The sequence below is a fragment of the Phaethon lepturus genome, unplaced genomic scaffold, assembly GCF_000687285.1.
Source record: "Phaethon lepturus isolate BGI_N335 unplaced genomic scaffold, ASM68728v1 scaffold20239, whole genome shotgun sequence".
NCBI classification, from domain to species: Eukaryota; Metazoa; Chordata; class Aves; order Phaethontiformes; family Phaethontidae; genus Phaethon; species Phaethon lepturus.
In genome coordinates this window covers 1-7,207 of record NW_010565764.1, presented here as the reverse complement: position 1 = coordinate 7,207, position 7,207 = coordinate 1, and positions in this window count along the sequence as shown.

The window sequence follows — 7,207 nt, the reverse complement described above, 5'->3', positions numbered from 1 at the left end:
TTTCCCTAAAATCCACTTAAATTTTCACCTTAGTTTTTGCATATTTGAAAAGGAGGACAAAAGAACACATCTTTTTTGTTTGCTGCAGTTTGAATAGTAAAATGTAACTCAGGTAACAACCTCACCCTTGCTGTTGATGCCTTAACTTCCCATCCACTTTTAATCAACCTCAGCTAACCAGATCTACCACCAGTATGCATTTTTTTCAGTTTTCTTCTCAAGTCTTAAACCATATTTTTTAAATTAAGATTCCAAATTATTTAAATGTGTGCACACATACTAAATGCGGGAGGAAATACCCAAGAGAACAGAGTTCACATGCTTAAGAAATACAGGAATACATTGCAATTAAACACAAAACTCATTTACTTACTTTTTCTTTATGACTTTTTTGCCCAGCCTCTCTGGCTAGACATTCAATAATCCAATGTATACAAAACTGCATTGAAACTTGATTACTGCATGAAAACACTGTAACATACCGTGTTTACAGTAATGTACAATAAATGTACATTAATTATAATAATTAGTATATTAATAGTGCATGTATGTATATGCAGTAAGTATATTAAAAGTGTATGAAGACCTTGAATCAGATTTAAAACAGTTATTAAAATTAATATAGTAAGCACCCAAAGAAAACAAAGGTTGAAACAGGCATCAATTACAACAGATTTAAACAAATATTTCATCATGAAAATTTTAAAATCAAGTTCATTACATAAAACTAATCACATGGCGTCTCAGTTTAACCCCAGTGGGTAACCTGGCACCACACTGCCGCTCGTTCACCATGCCCCTGTCCCAGTGGGATGGAGGAGAGAATTAGAAGGGCAAAAGTAAGAAAGCTTGTGGGTTGAGACAAGAACAGTTTAATGATTAAAATAAAATAATTTCAAGCTTTTTTTTTTTTTTTTAAGAAGGCTCTGCTTCTACTTAGGGTGAAACTTTTACCCAGAGTTGTATTTACCAGAACACAAATTCCGATCCTTTTCCAGCACTGGAGTTTCCTAGCCAAACTCCAAACTGGAGGTCATTTAAGTAACTGGGACATCTACTGCGGGCTTTAGCAACTACACCCAAGTTTGCAGACCCAAGAGATACACAGGCACGCAAATCTGACATCTCAGCCAATGACCCAAAAGAATCGCTGTGCTGACTAACACAGCATGTCTTGCTATTGCCTAACATCTTCCTGAAGCATAAACAGTTTTAACTCAAAACCACTGGACTAACCGAAAGACCTACTGTACTAGGTCTACTACACATCTACTGACCATGGCAAGCATTAAACAAAAATGTTGTTTATTAGTCTGGCTTAACCAACACACATAAAGGTCACAACTGCACCTGAATAACCTGTGGGTTAACCCCAGTAGGCAGCTGAAGCGCTCACCTCCCCCCACCCCCAGAGGGATGAGGGAAGAGGAAAGGAAGAATAAAAGCAAGAAAAATTGTGTGTCACGATAAAAATTGTTTAATAAGCGAAAGAGAAGTGGAAGAAGAGAGAAATAAAACAAGTGATGCAGAGGCAATCATTCACCACCTCCCACACGCAGACCGCTGCCCAGCCAGTTGCCGACTTAGGGATCGCTAATCTCCCTAAGCCCCCTCCTCTCCCTTTTTATGGCTGAGCATGAGGTTACATGGCACGGAGTATCAGTTTGGGTCATCTGCCCAGTTCTGTCCCCTCCCAATCTCTTGCGCACCCCCAATCTATTCACTGGGGAGGGCAGAGTGAGAAACAGAGAAGGCTCCAACACTGCGCAAACACTGCTCAGCAACAGCTAAAACATCAGTATGTTATCAGCGTTGTTTTGGTCACAAATTGAAGGCACAGCACCATATGAGCTACTATGGTGAAAACTAACTCCATCCCAGCCACAGTAGAGTAAAACAGGTTCCGCTTGTAAAGTGGGGATTTCTCCTAAGCTAAGGAGTCCATGAAACACATACATGTGCAGGGACATCCTAAGGTCTGAAAGACCCTTCCCAGTGCATTGTTGAGACCTTGTACTTCAAAGAAAAAAAAAAAACAAAAAACAATGAAAAACAGGCAAGATGGTCTACTGTTCACTTTTTTTACGGCTCCTGAGGCCACCAGCATGACTGTGACAGCAAAATGAAGCATATTAATTTCTACTCAAAGAATTAAAACAAAAGATTATACCGTTAAGTCAGAAACAATCGACTCCAACCCCTACTGCTGCCAGTGGGCAAAATTCCCATTTACTTGACATGTTGCCAACTCTTATGTTATTGTGATGGTTGGTGTCCCACTGAACTGTTTCAGTCAGACTGTCCTCAAAAGCAGGGCAGTTTTGGGGGTTTAAAAGGCTAAGTTTTGATTCCTCTCGCTTCAGCAGATAAGCTTGAAAACACAAACAGGGGCTGCCCAGAAAAACCATTTGTTATTCTTGAAAAATGTTGTATTCCTTACACCAGCTACCAGCCTCAAAGAGGCCAGCTTGTTCTTTCTGAACATCTAAAATTGGCAATATTAAAATCTTTATAAATCTGAGAGTGAACCCAAGCAATTGCATTTGTTCTGTCTGCATTTGGTCCACACGTTTTAGAAGAGAAACTGTGTGGCACTGCTTATTCACAGAGTGGAAGGTGTACACAGCCATGCTTTTAATTATTGCTGGTACTGGAAGTTAAGCTTTGAGGTTCCATCCCTATGGCATTACCTGGTGGCAGAATAACGTTTTTATTCTTGAGGTACAGTAGCTTTCCACAATGCAAGCAACAAATGAAGTATAGCAATCTGGGGAGCTCTGCATCCGAATTAAAATAGTGATGAAAAATTAGCATCTTCCTACTTCCAGGAAATCTGACTTCTAAAGACTGTGCAATCCTCACTCCTATTAAGCAGAGGAATAGATATTCTTCCCCCTTAACCCAACAGGCAGACATTACCAACGGCAACAGGTAGGGAGAGAAAAAGCCCAACAACGCATCTAAACTGTGGTTGAGTGACAACTAAATACATTTCATCAGCATTCGAATAATTCATGTTTTCTCATCAGGAAACCTCTAGGCTCTCATTGGCTCTTGCCCAACAAAAGCACGCTGGCTCTGAGAGCATGGTGCCACCAAGAAGGAATTGCCATGTCACCCTGACCTGCTACACCAGAAGGACCCCTCCAGCCACGTGGCTGCCACTGGCACCGTCCGTAGAGGCAATCCTGCAGTCACTCAGCAAAAGGACAAAAATCTTTATAAGTCTGAAAGCGAACCCAAGCATACACGTCTTCTGAATGACACGTTCAGCGTGTCCTGGTATAGATGTATGTGAATGTCAGGGCAGGCCCAAGAAAAGAGAGGAAAAATATAGAACGAGAAGGCTCTAGCAGGCCATAACTCAAAGAGGCAATTCTCTGCCTGCTGGCCAGTTTTATTTGCTTTCCTGACAACAGCAGCAGCAGCCACCAAAGACATATTTACAAAACACAGCATCCTTTGAATGCATTTAAGCATAACCCTGAGAGTTATGAAGAGAGAAAAGCTGAAAAAAATGTACTACTTTCAGGAGCTTGGCTTTTCCATTGAATGCTGAAATGACAAACAAAAAAATCTTGAAATCACCTCTACTTTCAGAGGAGGCTTTGGAGAAACGGCAGAGAAAAATACAAGTTCTGCAATCAGGATGAACAGATCATAACTGACCACGCCGTAAGTACACACATTAGGAAATCTCATGCAGAAGAGGGGAAAGAAGTTGAGATTTAGACATGGCCATCCTCATGGATCTGTTGAGTCTGGAAAAAGTTGTAGTGGTATTTGTGATAATCTGAACATTTTAATCAAATGTTCAGCCAGTATCTAATGAAGAATGTGTTCAACCCTTGTAAAATATGTCAGCTCATCTTGAAGAAGCTGGTCAACTCAGATGAAAAGCCTATCATTTAGATATTTTCTCATTAGACATCCCTATCGTTAAAGATAGATTCAGACAGATAGGGATAGCCTATCATTAGATAGATTCTCACTCTGCCCTACGAAACAAAAAAAAAAAAACCATTTCTGTAACAAGTCACCTTGCCAGATTTGCACTAGAGCTTGGAAGTGCCAAAAGACCCTTTGCTCCCAGTAAAAGCAAGCACCGCTTTGAAAACAAAGAATGACATTCTAGAGCAAATTTGACACAGATTAGGGCAAGCAGAACAGCATAGTCATAGCTTCTTATGGGTGCGTGTTGCCCTGAACTTAGCACAAATTGGACTGTCGTGGTTTACCCCAGCTGACAACTAAGCACCATGCGGCTGCTCGCTCACTCTTCTACCAGTGGGATGGGGAAGAGAACAGAAAAAAGGTAAAACTAGTAGTTTGAGATAATGACAGTTTAATAGGACAGCAAGGGAAGAGAAAATAACAGTAACAATAATAATGACAAAAGAATACACAAAATAAGTCATGCCCAATACAATTGCTCACCACCCGCTGACCGATGCCAGGCCAGTTCCTGAGCCATGGTCACATCCCCTCGGCCAACTCCAGTTTATATACTGAGCATGACGTTATATGGTATGGAATATCCCTTTGGACACTTTGGGTCAGCTCTCCTGGCTGTGCCCCCTCCCAGCTTCTTGTGCACCTCCTCACTGGTAGAGCACAAGAAGCTGAAAAGTCCTTAACTTAGTATAAACATTGCTTAGCAACAACTAAAACATCAGTGTTATCAACATTATTCTCATACTAAATCCAAAACACAGCACTATGCCAGCTATTAGGAAGAAAATTAACTCTATCCCACTCAAAGCCAGGACAGGACCAAATGAAGTTTCTTTATTGCTTTTGTGCCCTACAGCCAGCCAGTGTCCTATGCATCACAACAGTCCAGAGGTGAAGACAGCTTGCATCTCTGTAGCTGTGTTTGCCTCTAAATTAATAGAGAAAGCTTTATTAGGTTGTTTCAGTCTGAACTGGAGGCCTGAACACAATCTCTGTAACTGGAAACAACCAAGCCTAAACACCACTTAGAGTTTTGCTTCTCCAGATACCCTTCCCTCCTAAGCGTTCAGCCAGAACTAGTACTAGGGGGGAACTCAGCCTACCTTTTCATAGCTCCACCAGTGCAGTACCATGCTGAATCAGTGCATCTTGAATCAGTGCAAAGCACGTCTCTCTCGAGGCGGGATTTGTACCTGCACTGGGTCTAGCGCGCAAGCGCTACCTCTGTATTTTGAAAGTCTGCTGTGAGAGTCCTCAGTTTCAGCCATGCTTCCAGGAGATACTAAATGGCTGCTGGTGCACCAAGCATGGCAGAACTTCCTAGGCTACTCTTCATTTCATACCAAGCTTTCCCCTGGAAATGTGCTTCGTAGTAAACTGATGATTGCAGGGCACAGACCTTGTCAGAAACAAGACATACATCCTTATTAATGTTTAGCAAACGCATGCCAGGATAAGACATCTCAATGGCCTTTTAACACCTCAAACACTATGCACAAACCAGATACGGAAGAGATGTGTGCAAGGTCTGGGTGAAACAAGGGGAGCAAGTGGAACACAAACACAAGAAAACTCAAGCTCCAGCCTAGGACCCTGCTCTGGGCAAGGCTGGACTGAATGACCTCCTCCCAAGATCCTCCTTCTCTAGAGTATGACTGTATGTTGGTTTCTATTTCTGCAAACTGTTATAAAGCAATTATTACTAATAACTAAACCCAGCTGTCTGAGGTCTCCACCTAGCCACGTACCAAACTCACACAGCTGACACTGCTTAGAAGCTCCGTTCCTCTTCAGATGCATGACCAGCAAACAAGACCACAGAAACAGGACCCAAACCCAGCCAGAAGTACTGGGCCAGCCCTACTGACTCGCAGTAATCCAAGCAAAACCTCAAGATGAGGACGCTACTAAAACGTTACAAATAAATCCTCTAGAGTAGGGATTTGTGGTTGACTTGTGCACAGGAAAGGTACTAGGCCAGGAAGCAAAAGAGCAAGGAAATGGAAACCAAAAGCATGTCACCAAGAGCAAGACAACACTTTCTATGAAATGAGATGGATGCACACACCCCAGGACACCAGCTCTGTACCTGCTTTATACCCTGAGCGCTCCCTGTGAAACCGGAGTTTTACACCCGTGAACAGGGCAACAGAAACCTGACAGACTGCCTCCTGCAGACCACTTGGGATGTCCTAAGCCTGTCCATAAGGTATCTTCATGTCACTGAAATTAGACCTCATTTGGGGAAGCTCCTTAAAAAAATTATAAGGAAAAATAACACTACTGAAAGACCAAAAAACAAAAACCACCACAGCGCGCTCAGTTTGTAGGCAAGACCTCAACGTGTTGCTGATTAATTTGGTGACAAAGGTCCTCACACAAGACCATGATACATCATCCTGGATTTCAGGTAGCATCTTGGAACATCCTTCCTCCTTCTCCTGCAAGCTGAACTCACGCTGAGCAAATGTGGACCAGCTTTCGTCGAAAACTGCTTCACAGCTCACACCAGTGACAGGTTTGGCCTTGTTCCCCAGCACATCCTGTTTTGCTAAGTGAAACAAAACAGGCTTTTTTGCTTTCAGTTTCAAACGATTCTCCCCTCTTTGTAACCTACCAGTAACAAGTTATACCTATGATATAACCATATGGTTAAGGCAAGAGTGGAGTTGCATTTTCGAGAACATCTCTGTGTATACATACATATACTTATGATTTCCAGTAACTAGAGAAGGACTTGCATCTCCGAAGTTATATACAGAAAAACTGATGCAAAAACATGTTCAATATTCTATATACATAGCGTCATTACTGTTTTACAAAACAAAAAAGCCCCAAAACCTCACAAAACAGTGGAAAAAGTTAACCCTGCCTCTTATCCTCTGCAACAACAACAATCTTGAAATCCCTAGTCTAGCTCAGCCATACAAGAGGGAGGTGTTTACACTGCTGCAGTTGTTTGCTCAGCTTAGCAATGTTCCTGTCATCAAACAGAGCTGACCGGGTAAAAAAGCAATGGCAACAAACAGCCTCAATATTTCCTGCGTATAGACAAGCTCAAGATGGTATTGCATTGCTGTGGTTTAACCTGGCAGGCAGCTAAAACACCACGCAGCCATTCGCTCACTCGCCTCATCGCCCCACAGTGGGACAGGGAAGAGAATAAAAAAGTAAAACTCGTGGGTTGAGAAAAAGACAGTTTAACAGGACAGCAAGGGAAAAGAAAATAACAATAATGATAAAAGAATATACA